The sequence below is a fragment of the Onychostruthus taczanowskii genome, unplaced genomic scaffold (genome assembly GCF_017590055.1).
Source record: "Onychostruthus taczanowskii isolate IOZ18803 unplaced genomic scaffold, ASM1759005v1 scaffold94, whole genome shotgun sequence".
In the NCBI taxonomy this organism is placed as follows: Eukaryota; Metazoa; Chordata; class Aves; order Passeriformes; family Passeridae; genus Onychostruthus; species Onychostruthus taczanowskii.
The window spans coordinates 805,902-829,022 of record NW_024507435.1 but is presented as its reverse complement, the minus strand read 5'-3'; the positions used below and the strand labels follow the sequence as shown (position 1 = coordinate 829,022).

Below are 23,121 nucleotides of genomic sequence, written 5' to 3'. Positions count from 1 at the left end.
CTCCAGGTGGTGTCCACAGTGGAGCAGCAGGTCCTACTGGTCACAAGGGAGCTCTCTGGATGTCTATCTGTGTGCCATGGCTCTGTGGCCATGCCACATTCCTCTGTAGGTCGCTGGTGAGAATCTCTGTTGAGCCCATGCAAAGGCAGATCAGCTTAGCTGCTTTGCACAGCTGCCTGCACTGTCCAAGCTGGTGAGCAGCTTCCCAGACACAGCACCTGTGTCCCTGCACCAGAGCAGCTCCAGGATGTGCTGCTCCTCCTGACTGTCACTCCACCACAGTGGCTGCTTCTCTCTGCAGAGGTCCAGTGCAGCAGAGGAATGAGCACTTTGGAAAGAAATCCCAGTTATATGCCACAGATGAAGAGCGGATGTGTTTTGTGCAGGGTCTTATTTAATAGGCACTGAGTTGAGTGATCGTGATGAATGTAATATGTCTTGGGTACCCGAGACAGAGGTTATAATTTGCCAAATACTTTTCATGAGCCAGCAGTTCTCCTTCTGGAAAGCTGTTCAGCTTCAAACAAAACATTTATCTTATGTGCATGTATGTGTGGGTACATATACATAAATATATATAAAATCTGCACCTGTTTGGCAAAGCAGTTGGATTTGGATCAACTTCAGGTAAATGCTTACCTTGCAGTTCATGTAAAAATTAACCCCATTGCTAAACATGTGTCTAAGTGTTTTCTGATTTAAGATGGTTTTCAGGATCAAGGCCCTGAAGAGGACAAATGAGTGCAGCTGTTTCAGACAAGAAAACGGAGGCTGTCATAAAAGAAACACGAAGACCCAAAAGTACATGAAATAATGTAAGGACTTTTAAGCAGAAGAAGGAAAAAGATGTACAATAAAACTAACATGCTTACAGAGAGAAACAATCCAGAAAATAAATGTCAGAATAGGAGAAAAAAAGGGAAGGAGAAAGTGGAAATAGAGGATACTGGAACCTCAGTTTAAGGCAGAACACCTCTTCTTATGTTTATATCTTAAATAAACATGCTTGACTGACACTCACAAATTCTGTTTGTACCCATACTGCCTCACATTTTGTCATGCTTCCCTCTGCTAAAGAATTTTGAGAAAATATGCTTGGAAGCCTCATATTGCAGGGACTCTAGTTACAGGATAGATGCAAAAAAATGAGTGTACAACTTTATTTCCTATGGATTAAAGAAATAATTGGAGGGGGTGGGGGGAATTCTTCTGAATGGGGTATCTGAGCAATAATTCTCCATAAGAGCAGACCTTTAATTGTATGTAAGACATCTTTCAGACTATCAAGGAACTAAAACTGCCGTGCCACAACTGTACAGCAGTGGCTGTCACAGACAGGGCTGTATGGAAAACTGCTGATTCAGCATGTGATATGCAGAGGTCTTGAGCTGATGCAAACTCGTGATGGCTATAAAAGGTCTGTGAGGAAAATGGTGCTGTATTTTGATAGAAGAAAGAAGACAGATAGAGAAGGATCTGACCAAAACCTCCTCCAAAAAAATATTCTGGTACTAAAGCTTTTCTAATGTCTTCACAGAGCTTCAGGCTAATCAGATGCTCCAAGTTATTTGCATTAATTATTTACATTAGAGGCAATTGGGAAGTAATTTTTTTCTTTATCTCTGTCACCTTTTAATTCTGAACTGAAACTATTGGAAAAGTCAAAGGTCTTTACCCAGGCTGGGACCATTAACACAGTTCTTTTCTCCCCTCTCTCTTGCTTTCCTTTGCTGCCATGTGCTATATATCTTGGACAGAGCACAGCAAATCTAAAACTGATGGCCTTGTTTCTTTTGCTTTCTTGGCCCAGCACAAGCTCAATACCTGCACAAGAGGGGAGCAGGATTAGCTTGGGAAAGAAAACAAAAAAGCCTCTGCCAAAATAATAATCATAATATTAGCACACAGCTGTAGGGAGTATTTTTTTGGCATCTAAAGCAAATGCTCCCTGCTCTCTCCCTCACTCTGTAACCCTACTTCTTTCGCTTTTTAGTTTTTCACTGCCTACCAGATTCTCTATTTCCTTGTCTCACTCCAGAGTCCTGTGGTCGCTCCTTGGTGGTGGCAGCAGCAGAAGTAACTAAAGGGACTTGTGTGTGTGTGTGTGTTGGTGGTGACTCACATGCATATGATATTCCTGCAAACTTGAAACGTGCTTCAACAACTTGATGCAATTTTTTTGATCTTGATCTTGTTCATTTGGAGGGAGGAGGAGGGGAAAAGTGAGAGGGGGAGAGAGAGAGAGAGAGAGGGAACGCTGCTCTTGGCAGAAGATAGAGGCAATTGGCTGCTTTATGGCTTTGCCTTGATGTGTGTTTAAAAAACAGCTCAAAATTTGGCACAGAGGTATTTTTCCCACTTGTTTTACTTCTAAATATTCTTCAAAAGCTTCCATGGGATATAGATATTGCTTTGATCAAATGAATATACTTTATGCTGAAGTTTCTAGTTAATACTGATTTCAACTCATATTCTGCCAATTTTTTAATTTCAGATTTGATTTCAGATTTTCTGTAGCCTGTAGACAATAGAAAAATAGGACAATTTCCCCTGTGGATCCTGTTATTTTACTGATGTGCATCGAAGTTTCAGAAGATAAGGAAGAGTGAGTGAAAAAAATATTATCAAACTTGCTTCTTCAGCAAAATGTTAATGTGACCAAAAGGCTGAATGTACACAGGGAGTGTATCCCTGACAAAGATGTTTTGGAAAAGGTTCATAGCTTGAATTATCTTCTTGTAAAGCCCCCATATTTGCATTCTTACCTAATCCTTATCTGAGCTGTTTGAACCACTCATATTTGAGAAATTTTCCGGAAATATCCAGGTATGGGCCATGATGTGTGAGTCACCAGGCTTCTTGCTCCTGCTCAGTCATAAACCATCTCCTGACAGCAGCCTTTTTCACACTGCTTGGGACATTTATTATCTCATTTGGAACCTATAATGTAAAGACATTGATTTCTTCCCTCCATTAAGTTGTTTTTTTGAGTATTTCCATGAGCCAATGTTGATTAAACATCACTGATAAAAATAAAAACCCCAACACTCAAAAAAAATTGTGTTATGATGCAGTCCTCACCCTCCAGGCTGTGTTACTGTTGTGTTTCTTATTTTAGCTGCTTTGGGAGATGAAAATTTGCCCTTGCAGTACGGTTCTGCTGACTTATTAGACAACACCAGCGCTGCAGTGTGCATGTCACCTGCTGCTTTCAATTAATCTCAAATTTCAAGTAACAGTCACATACTTTTTGTGGGCTGCCACAGTCAAGATGTTCCTTCCTGGTGCAGTTGCAGGATCTGATAAATAAAAGCAGCAGACGACTTTTAGTGAAGGATTTTGGATTCTGGACCTCATGTCACTAACCCAGAGTTGAAAATCCTCAGGTAAAGAAAGAACTTGATTCATTTATTTTGCCTGAGACAGATATATATGGGATGATTTATTTAGTTGTGAGTAAATAAAGGTGCTTAGTAGGTCATGCAAAACCACAGCAGCCTCTCGTCGCTTGTATCCTACAGCACCACACTGATGCCCTTACCCTTTGCTGCCTGCACACAGGGGAGGGCAACAAAGGGAGCAGTGTGGGCTGCCAGGTGCTCTGCTGGGGGAAAAATGAACCCACTGCCATGACAGTCAGGGATAAGGGGATTCCCATAGGCCATACTAATTCAGGGGCTGTGATTCAAGACTAATACCCTCAGTTAACATCCCGTGACAGAAAACAGATTTACCTTATGGTGTATGTTACAGTCTCCCACAGGGGGGAGCATCCTGTCCTTCAAACATGCAAAAATAGAGAGCAAAAATCAAATTCCAGAGAGAAAAGTCCACTTTTGTGGCACTTTGCAGCAGCTTTTACAAAAGGCAGGAGAGGGAAGTGCATGTACTCCTTAGCTGACAAGCTGACTGATGCCAGAGAAGTTCAGCAATGACAAGCATGCCATTATTTTCGTCCTGGAGGTCTGCAATGTCATGTGCTTGTGATCTGTCTTCAGCTCCTGGACTCAGAGGAGTTGGATTGTCCAGGCAGCACTGCAGCAGCAGAGAAGCCCAGCTGTGCCAGGGCCATAAACAGAACAGTGTTTTCTGTTTAGTGCCCACCAGCAGGAATTCATGTTATTTACTAATACTTCACCATATGCCAGGACTTCACTTGCCAGTTCATGAGCACCACCTTGTGCTTTCTGATTTAGATGGGTGGCCCACAGATGATGGGTGTGAAGGACACCCCTCTCAATTAAAACCGTCCTAAAAATTATATATTTTTAAATATATTTCTACTTGGAAATGTGAGTAGTAGGGGTGTTGCATGGTGGGGATACATGTGGCAAGCGGAGAATTCTCCAGGAGGTGCCTGACAAGGTGGCTCAACCAGCTGGTGTATGGAGGACACTTTGGTTGGTGCTGTGAGTACTCCTGATGTTTCCCATGTGGTGTTGGCAGTCAGGAGAAGTCAGGCAAGCTGGGAATATGAATCAGAGATCAAAACAGCATGGATGCTCAGTCCCCAAAACTGCTGCCTGAGGTGCAGTAGGTGTAGCACAGGAAAGGATGGTGTAGACACAGGCAGCTGAAGTCCCCAGAGGGCCTTGCTTTTAACTCTACTTGCACTTGACCTTTCTGCTGTGGGAGCACAATACATATTCCAAAGCCAAAGATATATCACAGAAAGGTCCTGGTTCCTCCCCTCTAACCCTAGTTTTAAGCCATGTTGACCTCAGAGAGCACGAGACTGTGTCTTTTTTTTTTTTTTTTTGTCTTTGTGAAAGGAGTCTTGTTTGCTTGCTGGCCCTTGCACACCAAGGCACTGTTGTGTTACTTAAAATTGTAAATTATGTCTGTTTAAGAAAATGTCAGTGTTTTTTAAAACAGAATAACAGAACTGGAAAAGACTTGGCTGTGCTGTTTGTTACACAAGTTGCAGGCAGGCAGAATGATGTATTCACCATTATGAGCAGATTCAAGGAGACGAATGACTGCTGCACAATACAGCTTCAGTTCTTCCAAGTAACATGATAGTTGTTTCTTTGCTTGCCAGCAAGATTATCTGAGCAATGTAAATGCTGGTACACTGACGTATAGGAGAACCATCAATATGGGACTGTGCCCACCAACAATAACTGAAATGACTTTTCTATTAGGGGAAAAGAAAAGAGGGTTGTAAGATAAATTCATCTTTGATGGAGGAATTTGATTTCTGTGGCACCTATCATTGTACATGCAGATATTTCTTGTATATTCCTCAGGAGTTGTGTAAAACAGTTACTCAGATGTTGGATAGGACAAAGTTATAATAAGAATTTTTTGTTGACAGCCTCTAAAATCATGCTAGGAGAATCTCTCCTACTATATAATGCTGGTAAGTGCTTGAAAACCATGTTGCTTTTAACATAGATAACTCACTGCAAACCCCAGATCCTTTGAGAAAAAGAGTGAATTCAGAGAAGAAAAAATATTCTGCTTCACCATTAACACCTGCCCTCAGAGAAATTCCTCTTTTCCCATCCCAAATGGAGACTCACTGTTCCTCAAAATAACAATAGGAAAAAAAAAAAAAAAAAAACCCAAAAAAAAATAAAAAAAAGACCCAAAAAAAACAAAAAACCAAAACAAAATTAAAAAAAATAAAGAAAAAAAAAAAAAAGGGAAAAAAAGCACCTGGATTTTTGCTGTCAGTGTTAATTTTATGTGGAACAATATACAAACACACAGGAACTTAAAGCAAGATCTGTTGTGCTTTTCAGTTTTTCATCAGGAAATGCCATAAGAAAATGGCCTGGACATATGGACCGTTTCCCTCTAGTTGCATAAGAGTCTGGCTTGGCTTTGATTCACCTTAGATATTCAGAAGAAATTAGAAGGGACTTTGCACTGACTTTGTAGTGGCTGCTTGGTATATTTTTGTTTGTCCACTTGTTTTGAAATACTGCTCAATGCTTATACTCCCTTCCTCAGCAGAGGTGCTGTCTTTCCTGTGTTTTTTCACCAAACACTGAGGTTAAGCTCTGCTCTTCAGTGATATCATTTTGGAAGCCCACAAGTGAGGCTTGAGCCACAACAAAATGGAAAAGATTATATTGACATATGTGTTTTCTTACTAAATAAGGAGAAAAAACTAACAGCAGGCTTCAAATTGGATTTGTCTGTGTGGGCATACCATGCTTGACATGAAACATGTTTACCAAATTTTTTTCCCATGAGAAACACAGTTTTCCTCATCTGACACCCAGGTTTCTCATCAGAGAAACTGGGATAATATGGTATTTCAGCCACTGCTGTGGTGACTCAGAGCTCTGGCACCTCGAAGGTAACAAGTCTGAACTCTGATCAGCCTTTTGCCTTTTGCACCTGGGCCATCAAGGACTAAATTTTTTGGTTTTCTTTCTGTAGGTCTAGATTTTGAAAATTTAAGATTTTCAGAAGAGATTAGAGGTCCAATGCAAAGGACATTGAAGCCAAAGGGGTCTGATTTTCATTGAGTGACTAGTAGTTACTCTTGAAACTCAGACCAACTTTGAAGCCTGAGATTCAGACTAGGTGTCACTAAATATAGCTAAAAACTGACCACATATTTCTATTAAACTGACATTAATGGGTACAATGCTATGATACATATTTCCTTAATGTTCTTCCAAACCAGAACAAATTCATCTCTCTGTCTGTCAGCTTCTAGCTCACAGGTAAATGGGAGAATCTAAGTCTGTTCTTCAATGTGTGATGGGTTTATAGAAATCCCTGAAAGTGCAGCTTTTGGATGCATTGCAAAAGAGGGGAAAATGTTTTCCTTCTCTGGCTAGCAGCCACCATCTAATTTTAGCTGCAATCTTCAAAGGCTGTGGAATAGGCACTGCCTCTTCCCCAAAATGTGATTTCCCTGGCCTTGACACACACTGGAGTAAGTTGCTATTCACTGCTAAATTTGCTTGCGTGCAGCTAAAGCCTGATAATCTTGGGTCTCAACTAAGCCAAAGCTCTTTAACTTGTTTTATTCTGCTAGGCCATATTAAAGAACAAAGCAAAACAAAAAAATCCAAATGAAATAAACAAACAAAACCCAACAAACCAAGTCAAACCAAAAAGCCATCTTACTACACCTTACTATTTAAAAAGAATTTGGTTAAGTTGGTAACAGTCCAGATACTGAAGGAAAAGCTTTTCATGTTCCAAGAGAAGATGGTGTTCCTGGATCCCTACAGAGCCAACACTTAAGCATGGAGTTCATGACGAAAAAGGGAAAAATAAGGTGCTATTTGTCTTTATTCATAGTTTGGTGGACAGTTTCAGACATAATTGTATCTATTTCTCTAAGTTCAGTTTCCTGCACTATTTGGGTATATGCTAAGTGCCTGTGATGTGTAAGGTGCTCATATTAGTAATATCACACTGCTAAACAGCTGCTACCTTCCCTCCCAGACAGGAGTGTATTGACAAGGGGAAAAAAGTCCTGATACTTCTCCATTGTTGTGTCTGAATATCCTTCCCTCTTCCACATCTGTATGTGCATGTGTGTATATAAATATATATATATACACTCTCACATGTAGTGTGTATATATGTGTGTATATATATATATATATACTTTCACATATATATATATATATATATATATATATATATATATACACTTACTCTCACACATGGAGTTTTCAGTAGAATTCCTGACAGATTAAAGGTTATTTTATTGGCATATTTATACTACTTCTTATGTGCAAACAAGTTTTCCTAAACTCATGTTTGCAATCCTCGAATTAAGACTGAAGAATATAATGGAGACTGTGAGTTTATTACATATTTAGAATTACTTTTAGACATAGCTGCATTTTTTCCCATCTCAATTACTTTTTCAACTCGGAGCTCTTCAAAGTGTGCTGAACATACCAGTCTACAAAAGCTAAAACATATTTCTCAGAGTAGGAGTGTCTTCTGCAATGTACAAAAATAAAAAAAATAAAAGAAAGGGAAAGAAAAGAAAAGAAAAGAAAAGAAAAGAAAAGAAAAGAAAAGAAAAGAAAAGAAAAGAAAAGAGAGGTGTCTCCTGTTTAGCATGGCCCTACTTCCCCCCATTTTGATTCTACTTCCATTTCTCACAGAGATCAAGTAAGGCATTCAGGTCTTTCATTTTAAGTGCAGGAAGCAAATGGCTCATACCCCAGCAGCTGTCTTTTAGAGACTAATTTCTGCTCTGACCTTGCTTTCTTGCCTCTGTTATTGGCATCAATCCTTGTTTAACAGAATGAGAAAGTTGCATAGTTAATTATTCTGCTGTCCAGTCCCCCTCTAAGTCTGTCTTCTAACAACAAAACATAGGATCACACATCCATGTGAATGCTAACTTTATTCCTCAGCTGAAATACCATGCTTTATCTGGCTGAGGGTGGGATTTCCAAGGAAGCCTAAGAGCGTTAGGTGGCTGAATCTTGAGATTCTACAGCCAGAAAAAAACCCAAAAAAACAACCACAAAAAACCACCAAGAAAAAAAACAAACCCCACACCAATTAAAAAATGACATTCTAAACCTCAAGGAATGTGGAAATCTTCTGGTATCAGGAAAAGAAATAAGTCCTTTAAAGTCTGATTTAAGTTCTTGACTAAACTCATGGACCACTGGGGCCCTATTCAAAGGGTTATACTGCATATTGACAGCCCAACACTGCAAAAAGCCAATAAAAGGAATAAATAGGACACGAGGGCTGGAGAAAAGGTTCATACTTGTTTTTCTAACCATTCCATTAAAAGCAATGAAAGTCTGTTTCTTTTCTCTTCACCTTCACTAATGACTCTTTTCCAAGTAGTTCATGGAGACTTTTAGAAAGGTTTCATAGGAAAAAGAGAACCTGTATGGCAACTGTTGGAGCAAAAATTGATTTCCCCACTCCATCTGCCTGGTGTCTGGTAGGTGTATCTATAAAAAGATCAGAGAGAATGCTTGTGTCAGTCAACACTTTTGAAAAACAGGTTTCAGATAAGTAAACATCAATTGATTCAAGTAAGGTGATCAGATGCTCACAGAGTTCACATATGTTTGTGGTTTACTTTTATTTTTTGAGATGCATTGGCCTCAGCTCTAAGGGTGGAAAGTACATGAGGAATTTTAACTGCCACTCCTCAAAAATCACATTCTTGAGCAAACCTGGCTTACTGGAGAGATTAATTTAATGTATAGACATAAAAACAAAACCTAGATTTCCAAAGTTCATCCTTGGAATATGCTTGTCAAGCAGATTTCAAAATTTTTATTCTTTCCATGTCAACATCCCACGGCTACCCCAGCAATCACACTGCAGCTGAAAAAAACTAAGCATAAAAAACAGGCATAAGACCAAAGACTGATATTTACCCACTAGTCTGAATAGGAGGCAATGCAAAGTCATCCTGTCTGGTGGGAGTATTGGAAAGGGCTAAAAGTTTAAGCAGGATGTGTGACGTTCTTTAGTGGCATAGGGGGAACTGCTGGGGATGAGGGGAAAAAAAGCTGGTTCCTTCTCATTTTCCTTGACATAACTCTGGATCCCGGAGGAACTGGGGAACCAGGAACTGAACTGACTTCTGGAGGTGATGAGTCAGCAGCACACAAGGCTGGAAATTGAGGAACTGCACTTCAGATCCTCTGAAAGACACCTTGCTGGACTCAGGAGCATTTAAAGCAGCTTGCTTCTCCTTTTGTCCTGATATTCATATTTCCTCTGATCAATGGAAGACTTGCCTATATGCTTGTCTGGTCTATTTTCATGTCTGAACTAAGAAAATTTTTATATCATGAGCTATTCTAAAAAGGAAACACATGGGCACTGCATAGCTTCTAAATCTGCACGTTTTAAGATTTATGCCAGGCAACAGCAGCAGAGGAAGACTGTGAGTCTTAAGAAGGTGGAAAGAAATCCTGCTCGGAAAGAAATTGCCTTGGTTTGGCTTATTAGAAATCTCTCAAAAAGCTGAGGTGGTAAAAGAGGAATTTTACCAACCCTTGCATCCAAGTAAGCAGCAGCAGCAGCTTACTTGCCTCTTTCTGGAGCAGTGACAGCTGTGTGCAAGATAAGATCTGTGAAGCCCTTGGTGTGCTTCGGAGAAACACAATCACCCAGACTAAGAACATGTAAAAGCATTTCACTGGGCCTCAGCTCTACCGCCATTGTGTGGGGTAGAGAGACAGGGAAAAGACTGAGAAGTTTGAGGAAGGACAGGGAAAGGCCATTGAGAGATGGAAGCAGGGGAGTATCACAGAGTTATGTTCATCCATCAGCTCTTCCAGCTCGACCTGGAGCTGAACACCTCATATCGACCATGGAGGAGTCAGTGCCCCTGCATCGAATAGTGAGCAGGTGTTTCACTTTAAAACTGCTCCCAGTTGGCAGCTGGGATTTTTATGAAGGGATTACGAGCAGTTGTTTCACAGAAAGAAAGAAAACACTGAGCAGAGGCACAGGGACTGCCCTTGATGTTACCATTACCCTGCTGGCCCACCACATCCTCTGGTCTAAATCACAGAGGCAGATGTGCACAACACTGACCTCTTTGTCCTGCCACCAACACCTGACAGAGTGCAGGCAAACCTGAGCCTTATCCCTTCCTCAGGGTTGGAAATGACTCCTAGGCCCCTCATAACCTCTTCTCCAGCTGGCATTTCCCTGTCTTGCCTTGTTCCCCAATGGCTGTGTGTCAGCTCCTTGGCCTACCTGTCTGTATGCACAGCTGAGAAACAGCTGTAGAGGTGGAAACACTGCAGCCAGATGCTGCTGACAGAGCAAGGAGAGGAAAATGAGAGCTGCTGAGCATCTGCCAAGACAGAAGCAATTCACAGCAGCTTTATTAAAATGCCACAGTGAGAGCTATGTGAAAAAATGTCATTTTAACCTTTTAGAAATGAGTCCTGTTAGCATGGGTGTGTGACATTTTTGAAACTCTGCTTTCTATAATTTCTTCTTTCATCTGGAGTTATCTTTTCATTCATACTCATGCAACAATATTTTTGGGCAAATTTGCATTTTCTGGAGAACTCACTGGTCTTTAGCTGCAGTTGAATCTTGGGATGTTGGCCCCTGCTCCTGTTCCCTGGGACAGGAGTCTGGAAAACGTGAGGCCATCTTTCCAGACCCAGAGTTTTTGTCAGCTCTGTGGTCAGGAAGTGATTCCACTGGTCTGCCTGGCTGCCCATTGTGAGCAAATGTGTGGCAATGTGAGCAAATAGGAGCTTATGTGCATTGTGCCAACTTACACAGCTGCATTTGCCTCAGGTGGGTATTGCAATCAGGGAAGCAAGCAGAGAGAACTGTCACCCTTCCTTTTAGCATGTTATTATGGTGGGATTTTTTCCATTCAGGTAGATTGGTGAGTCAGAAGAATGTAAGTAAGAAAGGCTTAAGTCCACAGCAGTTGGAGCTAACACACGTGAGGTTTACACTCAGCTTTGTCACTCACCTGCAAGGCAACTTCACAAGAAAAGAGTGTCGTGTAAACAAAGGCAATTATTTGTTATAGAATATGTGATAGTACTACAAATGAGCTCAGCTGAGACACTTTAGGAATTAAATCAACAGAAATCAATGTTAACATGAGGACCAGGAGACAAAATGAGAAAGAGACAGCCCAGAGACCCTGACTGGGTGTTTTGAGTGAATTCTTAGTGCATCTATTTGTTTTGGAAAAATTATAGCTAATTATTGTCTTTACTCATCTATAATTGCTGCTGTCACTGTTTCTATAGTTCGTTTTGTTTGTAAGACTGTATGTATCATCAGTGTTTTCAATGATACATACAGGACACACATCTCTGTTTCCTGCATTTCACTAGGATATGCCATATATTGTTTTGCTGTCTTCATTTGGGCATGAATTCTATAATTCCTGGGACAAAACTGTTGATAGAACTTTTCTTCCAGCCTGGTAGACAGCTGGCGGTGGTTTGTGGAGGGCTAAGCTCCAACATCAAGCTTGTTGTCGACAAGTCTCTTGTTGCAGAGACAGGCTCAGTGATGCATGGGAAGACTGGGAAACTGCTGGCAGGTTCTTGGCTCCTGTTGGTTTTATACCTCAGTCTTCCAGGATGCTGTGCACTTCTTCTCTAGAGATTTGTAGATTCAAAGTCTCACAGAATGGTTTGAGTTGGAAGGAACCCTAAAGAACACCTAGTTCCAGCCCCCCTGCCATAGGCAGGGACATCTTCCCCTAGATCATGTTGCTCAGAGCCCGATTCAATCTGGCTTTTAAAACTTAGTGCTTTGAGGTCCAGCATACCTTGTTTGTTTGGCTGGATGAACACGCAACAGTTTTTTAAAAAATGAACTTCTGATTCAAATTCCTATTCAGTACAGAGATATTTATTATTATTATTGCTACTGTTATATGCATTTTAGATTACACAACCCAATAACTCCACTTATCTGGTTAGACATTTAAAAATATCTTGTGCTAGCTATTTTACAAATGCCTAAAGATAGTTGCTGTTCCAAATAGCTTACCTAAATTTCACACGCATAGCTCATTCAACAAACTTTCTGAAATCTTTCTGAAGAAAAACACTGTTGCTGTTATAGGATCAATAACTTTCTAGGAGTTTATGCTCAGTATGGAAGTTGTATGTTTTTAAAAGGTAGGGAATGTAATGGACATTTTCCTTCTTTTCCTATTTTTTTTATCATCTTTGCATTGTTTTTAAAATTTGTTTCTGATGGTCTGTTTCCATTATGCTTATATCCTCTTCTGATGAACACTATGTATTTAGTGCAATACAACACTATGTTTTCTTTTGTACTCAGAGGAAAGACAGAGTATTTATGACAGGTGCAAAATGAGATGAAAACTGACAACATATTAAACACTTTAGTCATAGGAATGAAAAGTAAATCTCACCATTCAGGAAATCACCCTCTTTCCCTTTCATTCAAAAGCTGCTGTGTGTCCTAGGAAGCAGAATTCACAGCTCTGTCTTCTCAGTTTTGTCAGGTGGTTTTGGAAAGGAGATTGTATTAATCAGCCAATGGACCTGGAGTGGAGGTAGCAAGAAACATGTTTTTGCCCCCAGAATTTTTTCCTTGCTTCACTTTGACCTCTTGTTTTCTGGATTTGGCTTCTCAGTTGATGGCTACCAGCTGTGTAGGACTTCCCGCCCCATCTTGCTTCTGTGTGTTGCTTCTACAGGGAAGTCTCATGAGGACAGAAAATGATAAGCAATCTGTAGGAGTCCCTTCAGATAGTAACCCCCTGAAAAGACTTTCTAGACTAAAATTAAAAAAATTGGCCCTGAGAAAGAGTAAAACTGAGTAGTACAAAGTTTTTGTAGCTTTTGCTGAAGAGGCAATTCAGATTCCTATTAAGATTCTTATCCAAGGAAAGAACACCAAAATCTGTTCAGATTAGATTAAACAGAAGAGAATATTTCATAGAAAAGTGATAATTTAATCATGCAATATCTCCATATATAAGGAAAGAACTACCCTGGTAATTCAAGCTAACTAATTTTTTTTGGGGAAGTCCCCCTTTCACGTTCAGCTCCCCTTGCACTGTCCTCCCATCCAAAACCACAACAGAAGGCGAGATGTCTCGGAATAAAGGGGCCACATTTTTATATGGTTTTATATTCTTTTCTGGTGCTAATGAAACTTTAGATTATTATAACAGATGTATCCTTGTATGTAGTTAGAGAAATACTTATAAAAGTTACATAAATATATAGATAACTTATACAGATTATACAAATAGTTGCTATCCAGACTCAAAACCTAGGGAAGACTTTGAAGATAAGAAGAACAAGGCTGTGCAAGGCATTTTGCTTTACGGATACCCAAAAGGAAAGCAAAGGTAAAGGAAAAAGGAGACATGCAAAAACCAGAATCAAGTCAGAATGAAAGAGGTTTTAAAAGATTCCATAAATTTAGATATGAAGCACTCAAGGGAAGAAATTTTTCTCCTGAACAGCTCTGCAAAATACCACTTGACATCCCACCTCCCTTTCAAAATTACATCAATAAATTAAATTAGCCTAAAGCAAGACATGTTAAATCGAATACTTCAATATTTAAGATTTTACAGAAAAAGAGTGACTCTTCCATACATATGCCTACCAGCCTTCAGTTCAGCTCCTGGATTTCTGGGTGAGACCACTCAGGATTCAGGGATTCAGACAGGAGGGGAATTTTCGAGACTAATGTTGTTTACTGTTGAACTATACCTATGGAAAAGTACTGATGGATTTTGAAACATGGATAAAGACAACAAGCTGGGGAACTCAAAGACATGTTAAGTTTTACATCCTTCAATTGGAATGGTTTGTCTTCCTGCAATACTGGTGATCCACAGCTCCTATAGATGTCATTGTCACAGCTTCCCTTCCTTCCCTCACATCAGGTTTTCCTCCTCAGACTAACTAATTGTTATAGCTTAAAGATAAATATATATCTACACCTAATCAACCCACTTATGGTCATCACCATTAAGAGCTTGCAGTGTCTTTTTCTTGAGTACCTGCTGACAGTATGTTAAGAACTTATAGTAAATGCTGATTTTGTAGTACCAATTCATGTACCTATCACAGTGTAAAAGACTTGGCCTTCTGAATAACTCAGCCTATGTATGCCAGACTCATCTAACTGATATAAAAATTGTGAGTTATAACAATGTGTGTTTTTTTTTTTGTTATTCTCAATAAATGTGTTAACCACTACCTGTCAACATTCTCATTTGACTTGGTTTTATTTTGAAGCCTGTAACAAAAGTTGGCAAAGGCTGAAGTGGGCAATCAGTTTTACTATTTCAAGTACAATGCTAGGTGATGTCCCCAAAATCATATATGAAATCTTGCTCTTTAAAACCAGTTGAAACTAATTGCAATTGAACTATGCAGGAAATTTGTGAACTGGAAATTTTTTGATTCTGCTGTTTAATGAAAGAGAACATCTAGTGATTTCTGATCCCTAGTGCTCAGTCTTCACTTGAAGAGCCCTGTTGAAACAGAGAAAATTGCACAGCACTTTTAAATGCAGAAGTAGGGAATTACAATATATTAGTATACCAGGGCTTTATGTACCTATAAGCCTAGACATATGTTCAGCACATCCCAAGCAAGTGTTCATTGGCTTTTTTTTTGTTTTGAGACTGGACTGTTTCAAAGGACAGTTTTATCTAATTGTTCATTTATCTGTGCAAACTTTAATAGAGCTTACTATGTCTCATCTCTTCTTTTTTTCCCCTGCACAACGCTTTATATGCACAATACGTGCTTTTTAGGTCATTCTGCAGCAAGAAATATTCAAATAGATACTGATGTGACATATATGACTTTTACTTCAGAAGATTTTTCCAGAAAAAAGGAAAAAAAAAAGCAAACTCTCTAATAGCCTTCACACAGCTCACATTTGTAGGCCAACAGCAATCTTCTGATCTAAACAATGCAGACTTAAACCTCTGGTTCTTATTTACATTAGAGACACTGAACTGGAAAAAGTGTAGGGTAAAGAAAAAAAGAAGGAATGAAATGTCTCTCTCAGAATGATGAGATAAAATTCAAGAACCTCACTCTTGTTTAAAAATAATTTTATAGAGAAAATATTTCTCTGGCTTTTGTCACACTACCACGAAGAATGTGTTATTCATCAGAAGCCTTTGCAAACTATTTTGCTATTGAATATGTGGCTTCAATGTCATAGGACTAGGACTTTAAGATCAGGACCACCTAGGAATCCAGAGGAGGATTTCTAATCCAACCAGCTCAAACCAGAAAATGGTAAGTTCAAGACTGTTTCATCTTCCCTCTTTTTTTTTTTTTTTTACTTACCACCAACTTTTTCTTTCTCTGTCCTGAATCAAAAGTGCTATTCAGCCTGCAGCCATATGTGAGCAATCACAGCTTGATACAGGGTACTAATAACACCTACTCCAGCCATCTACTCTTAAATTGGAGCGTTGCCATTGATGTGTGCTGGCGATGGCTCTGGCTTATGTAAGCTGCACTTGGGAAGCAGTAGGCACCATGGGAGAAGGAGAAGGAGCAGGAGCCCCGCACTCAAGGCCAGCAGCAGCACCAGGCCCCAGCAAATGGAGCACGGCCATCTGAAAATGGAGTGGGGTCAGAGATCACCCCTCAGCCTCATTTCGTAAGTGGCCCTAATGTGCTCCATAAGTATAGATCAGCAAAAAAAGTCTGAGTCAGGCTTCAGATTAACATTTGTTTTTATTTTTCGGTGCCTTCAGAACACACAGGGGTCATTAAACTGTTCATGCTGGCACTATTTTGCATTCATGGTCTGGAGGAAAATAAAGTCCTAACCTCTGACCTTTCATTAGAGTAGAGCACACAGGAGGTTAGAGGTGAAAAGGAAAAAAAAGGGGGCAAAAAAGTGTTATTCTCCCTCAAAAAGAAGTGGCTCCTGTTCATGCTGCAGGTCTGGCTTGTCATTAGCACAGTAATTGTCATTAGCACACTATTTGCTAGTAGGTAAAGTTATAATATACTGTGGTACAGTGAAGTACCACAGAAGATTAATTTTTTTCAAGCATAACTGCAATAGCCCTTTCCTCTGAGTTTTTTATATTCTTTGAGAAGAACAGCAGCGTGGACTTTCAGGATGAGGGTCCCTGCTGAGATGGGTCTCAAGTCCAAGGCATTAAAACTGTTAGTTTTGCTAATGACTCCAGTATCCCTCAATATTTCATTCTCAAATTATTTTTGCTTTATTTATGTTAACCACTTCTTAGGATTTTTTTCTTTTTCTATCTTTTTGTTTTCTCCCCAAGAAAAATAGGTTGTTTTTGCAACTCAGATGCATGTGCTTCCTCTGAGGAAACATGTATTTTTCCTGGTTTTCACCCAGCATTATTAAAATAAATACCATCCATAAAGTCCAGTAGTTCACTGAAGTACTGAAATGAGGGAGTGGGCTTGTGACAGACAGACAAGCCAGCAGACAGACAGAAGCAGTTTCAGAACACTTTGCGTGCACTACCCATACCACCTGAGTATTTCAATGAAAGGCCTGATTTTCCACTGCTTTTCCCAGTCTAGTAATTGGTACCGATGTAAGCTGACTATAAACTGCAGCTCCTGGCTCAAGCCATGTGATATACTTGCTCTTTCCCTGGCTTATACAGATGCACACCGTGCCAGGCAGTGTGAGGGATGGGAGCAGACCGGCAGGCCAATGAATCAGCTGTGCGTCTCAGACCTCTCCTATGAAAGAGCAGGAAAACTAAACCCACATCCCAAAAATATTTCAGCGCCTGAGGCTGGCAAGGCTAGCTCTGGAAAGGACTCTGCTTCTGAAACTACCCCTGGGACTCACCAGCTCCCTGCTCCTCCCCTCCCCAGTGAGAGCCTTCTGGGCCAGAAAAAGCAAATTCATTCTCCTCTGTACCTGGTTGTAGTTAGACATTTAGGCGCAGCTCCAAGGAGACCAGGGCAGATATCCAGGGAAATTTAAACCTGCAGCATGCTGCTAGAAATCTTTTGCCAAAATGAATCTTGACTAAAACCCATCAGGATGCCATTCCTGATGGCTCCTGTGATATTTCAGAGTTGTTTCATGAAGAGCAGGAGTGTGTTTGTGAGGTTGGTTTGGTTTAGTGGGAGTTCAAGACCCCTATGAATTAGGTAGAAACACATAAGTTGTGTTTGACAAAAGGATATTTGGATGGATCCAGAGCTGTAACCTCCTGCCAAGCTCTCTAGAGGTACAGAGATCCGTGCATGTTTCCCTGGTTTTAGTTGTACCTCCCTTCTTCTACTGATGCAGTTATACCGAGTAATCAATAAGTCTCACCCTTGGTACATATTTTCAAGCAGCCATTCAGCATAGTTTAAAGACCCAGTGTATTTGTTTTATAAATTTTCTGTTGTTACATTTAGGATATTTCAATTTTAAAATGTTTTGATTTGGTTGGGGTTTTTTTCAGTTAAATATGTACCTTGTGTTTTTTAATTATATAATATTGTTTCCTTCCCTCTTTTGGTGGCCAAAGTAATAAGCCAATAGAGAAGACATTTTAAAATCCATATCTGGGTGTAACATGAAAATTTCACTCTGCTATGGTCACACTGCTATATTGTGCAATAGGGAATGAAAGCAAAGACGTGTGATTTATGTAACTATTCCCACTGAGAACTGTGAATTTTAAACTCAGAGATTAAATTCTCTGATGGAATTGATGTCTGCAATCGGGTTACAGCACAGCTCAAATTTTTTGAGTGTGAATGAGGTAGGAAGGATTTTATTCTGTGGATTTTTTGGGGAACCTGAACCTGCATGGATTTGTCTGAAATAATCATGAAAGATTTGTAGAAACCTTCACAGATAAATTAGCTTTGTATTATACAAATATTTGAAATTAAGTTTCCTCTCCCAGCTATTTCCTGAGCTGTAATGCAAAACAGAGGAGAACTGGAGCAGGCTGAGATGTGTTTGCATAGGTATTTTGAGCAGATAATCCACAGCACAATTCCAGTACCTAAGCAAATAATGGGGAAAATTGTGAGTATTGTAACTGTGTGCCAATTGTAAAATTGTTTGTGTGCACCAAGGAGTTATTCTTAGCCTTTACCCTTAGTTACCTAAGGTGTAACTGAGATACTGCTCAGCTCAATGCCAACATTGGACTTCCCAGAGCAAATGTCTAGGGCTGCATGGATGTTAACAGAGTTTAACTTACTGTTGTCAAATCTTTCTGAATACTCTGGAGCCACAGAGCTGTAGGTATGAAGAGGTATAAAAAGTTGATATTCATGAAAAATGCAGGGTGCAAAGTGAAAAGCAAACTGCAGCTCTGTAAGGAGGAACATTGCATAATTTTGCCTCTGGAGGAAGAAATGTGCAGGGAAGCTACAGATAAAGGCCTATCAATAAGCATTGCCACTGGCTAATTCCCACTCTCAGTACATTTATTCTGTGCCAGCTTTTCTTTCCTGTTTTTTACTTGTGGTAATCATCTAGATGAACTTAAGAAGCAACACAATTGTTACACTATATACAATTATGTAGTCTTGGTGTAAAATCACATTAATACAATTTTTTTTCCAAGGTCTGACTTCACTATTAAAACACGAGACATTCTCCTAATTGAGTTTCCTAAAACACTTTCTTGAAGTCAGCTGGGTCCTTAGAGGGAGTTATGTTAGGAAAGGCTTTTCTGAATCACACCTGGTAGAGAACCATAATTAGCCTTCCATTATTTACAGAGGGCAAACAGGCACCTAACAAATTTGGATCTGTGGCTGAAAGAAGCTGGTTGTGGGATCATATCCTGGGCTAAAGAACCCTCTGTTGCTTTGAGACATTATATTTACTGTGAGAACACAGACAGCTATCACAAGTCAACTTGAGTTATGCAAATATGGCTGTAAGAAAGGCAGAATATCCACATCTCTTTTTAAGGAAAAGAGAAATGTCAGAGGGCTTTCTTTTTCCTTAGAGAAAAGGAAAACCCAGAAATCTGAGGCAAAATTAAAATATTTGTCTTTATGAAAATGAAACTTCATTTTTTAGAAACAAAAATGTGTGCTGATTTAGCTATTTAAAGATACCTAGTAATTTACAAAATATTAATATATCAAAAAATTTATGTAGGTACCTTGCTTTTGAATAATAGTGGTTGCAAAAAATGCTGAAGGTGGTGTTTTCCTACACACTTGAGTGTATTTGCTGCCTGTTGATACATCTCTGTAATAGGAAATAACAATTAAATCTTGAAAAGAGAGAGCAAGACTGGTGGTGGCTTCTACATGAAACAAGACCTCATTGCTTTCAAAGAGAAAACCAGTGACCTTGTAGCTCTATAATACAGATAAGGAAAGCTCAATTCCAGAAGCAAAGATGAACATAGGTATCCTTTCTCAAGAGAGAATTTCTCTCTGCTTGAGTGTAGACACTGCCTCCTCTGGTTCTTGTCTGGGTCCAGCAACTTTTTGACACACTCTGGCCTAATTTTAAAACTATATCCTCTGTTATTCCTTTTCTCTCAATAATAAGGAGCCATTGGACTGCTAGTTACAAAAATATGCTTGTGAGCTTCAGAATTAGTCAGGTCATCCACACTTGCACAGGTTGTCAACCTCACAGAGTTTCCAGGAATAAACCATTCCTCAAGTCTAGTCAGGATATCATGTCTGTAACAGCCAGAAACTTAGACTCAAGTTTCTATTTTATAAACTGCATTTCACAGCATGTCTGCCATATTTTATCCTACCTTACTGGCCCAGATCTTTGCCCAGCCCTAACCTATCCCCAGCCCTAACCTCACTACAGATGTAAAAATTTTGGAAATGTTGCAAGTTTGAAAAACAAATATTTTCCTTGGAAATTATGGAGGGTGAGGAGATGGAAGGAGATATTCAGAAAAAATATCTGTTTAGGGAAAATTTCCAGTACCATTGTAAACATTACTTTAAACATTCTATGACTGTTCATTCTGAGACAGAGTATTGGACATTGGAGTCTTTCATGTCCTTTTTCCCTACCAGACCCAAGGAAAAAAAAAAAACCCTTCCAACATTAACTTTTTCTGTATGCATTTCCAGGATTTTTTTTCCCCAGGCCCTGAAGTTTCTAAACATGTTTTAGACCCTGAAGTTGAAAACATGTAGGTTGTATGACACGTGAAAGTCTGAGTCACTTGAGGGAGTGGTCGTATTCACAGTGTACTAAATCTGCTGGAATAAAACCCTTTCTTCCTGTGGAAATGTGGGAAGAGCTCTCCCAGACAGTTTCAGGCCTGGAAAAAGTCTGGTGTGGTCAAAAAAGTTTGGTGTGTTCCTGGTTTTCCCCACCCAATTCTTTCAGTTTTTCTCTTGGTAGATGCTGTTCCATCCTCCCTACTTTCTTGCACTTAGGCTTAGGCCATCTCAGCTCCAAGATCTGAGCGAGGCTCCAGATGTGATAGAGAGTTATTTATCACGGGGCCATTGCTTGCTGTTCAATAACTAGGTTCTGCAGCTGGGAGGTATTTGGGTAATGTGGAGGTGTATTGTGGTTGGGATCCATGCATGCTTTCACACCTGCACCCAGCTGAATGTACCCAGGGAGCACAGCTCACACAACCCAGCGCTGTCAGGTTTTTCTTTACCTGCTATTTAGGGCTCAGCTGTGTTTTCCTCAACATCTCCCCAAGTTGCCAGTCTAAGCCTTTACCTGATGAGTGATAACCCTGATTTATGCAGCTGGGATGTGGACTCCTGCGGCTGTTCCTGCTGCCTGAATGTTTCTCAGTGTTGTCAGGGGTTCATTATAAGGAAGAGATACAGGATGGAACCTGTCAGCCTGTGGGCATGGTCTGTGCTACAAGCCATAATGCATGTGGCACGCTGGAAGCTGCCACACTGGCAGAGTGAAGGCTGCTCTTCCCTACTCTGGTGTGCTTGCACACAAATACACACACAGACATTTATAGGAACTGGTAGTCAGCCCTATAGATAAGGGAGAAGAAATATGGGTAAGAATAAATAAATATTCTGTATGTGGCAGAGTGCAGCTTGAGCTACCACATACTTAAATATTTCAAGCTTTCTAACACCTCCTGCAAAACAAGGAAAGTGTAGAATCTGAAAGTGGTTTCTATGTCTGTCTTTAATTAAAGTATTATTTTGTGTTTTTACTAAGTCAGTGTTTCTATTCCTCCAAAGCAAAACTGCTTAATTGGTTCAAATTTCTAAAAGCCCAGTATTAAAACTGCATTAGAGAAGAGCAAAAAAAATAATGACAAACTACCTTCAAAACCTTGTATGATGTTGTGAATGAGTACAGATCTATCTTTCTTGCCTACTTTCCTGCAGGGTTTACACATTTTGCTGGGAGACACGTGGGCTGATAAGGCAGCATGACCCGGGCTTTGATGTGCAGCCTGGCCACCAGGACAGCTGGCTGGAGAAGTGCTGGGCAGCAGCAGCTTGTTCTCAGAGATGACGGGTCAGCTCAGAGCTTCAGGGTGGCTCTTGGGCTCTCGCCAGCACCTTGTAGCCAGAGGATGCTATAATTGGCTATAGTATTTCATCAGGGTGACAAACAAACCATTTGACCAGCAATGAAGCTCTTTGTTGCCCTCTGGAGGGACAGGAATCAGGTTCATCAAATATTGAGAAGAAAAAGGGGAAATGAGACAAAAAAAAAAAAAAGAAAGGTGTTTCAAAGAGTTTTGAAAAAAGACATATCCTTGGCAGCAAATGTTTATACATTTCAGGTTCTTTCAGAACCCTTCCCTTGTTCAGTGATTTATACACCTGGCTGTATTTTAATGAGATGACATGTTTAATGCTTTAAGAAGATAAGGGGTTTCTTCTCAAGAAAAAGGGATATGCGTGTCCTTTTTATCATTACTTTTTTGTTTTATCTGGAGGAGATAGTGTGGTGTTTGCTGAAAATTGGTTACATGTGTGTGTCCAAAATATATATTGTCTATCATTAAGTTGTTCACAATTGCTTAATTTCTGCTGCCCAAATAAAGATACTTGATCTTGTGAAACCACAGCAGACAAGAAAAAACAATCACGACTTCTTAAAAAGGCAATAGTGTCTGGAGGGAGGCTATAAGGAATGTTCTGATCCATTTTTCTCAAAGGATCACTAGAAACACAAAATGTTTTATTCTAATGCGTTATACTTATTTTTAAATTGCAAAGCAGCTGAATTAACTAAAAGGTAGAAGGAAAATCATTAAGTACAAAGCAAAAATAGAACCAGAGCTCCATTAGCAAAGTGCCTTTCTCTGCTGTCTCAGCTTTTCAAGGGTGAAGAGATGACAGCTTCTTGTTTAAGTTTTCACAGATTTCTTTACAGGAATGTAACCCATGAACTTGAGACTGAGATATATATATATATATTATACATGCATTCATAAATGAACATTGATCAGGTTTTGGAATACTTGAGGATGAACACGTGCTTCTTAGGTTCCTTCACCATCTTACAAAATTCTATATATTCCAATGTACCTTATGCTTTACAGGATATTTCTGGCTTTTGCCTTTTGAAGACCTCAGAATCATAGATTCTATGCTGAATAAGGAGATCAAGTGGCTACATGTGGGAGCTGGAGTAGAGATTTTACTTTGATTAATACAGCAGATTAATAAATATTTTCCAAGTAATTTTATCCTGAAATATAAGGAGGAAAAGATATTATAAACAGAGGGGAAGAAACCTTTA

At 39.7% G+C, this 23,121-nt stretch overlaps 1 long non-coding RNA gene across 1 annotated transcript in view; it reads left to right on the top strand.

Annotated features, from left to right (window-relative positions):
* The first annotated feature begins 3,260 nt into the window (after positions 1–3,260).
* Positions 3,261–23,121, top strand: part of LOC121347822 — a 47,122-nt gene continuing 27,261 nt past the window's right edge. Inside the window, exon 1 of the long non-coding RNA XR_005954284.1 lies at positions 3,261–3,386. This is a non-coding gene — a long non-coding RNA (uncharacterized LOC121347822). The remainder of the gene's footprint in view (positions 3,387–23,121) is intronic.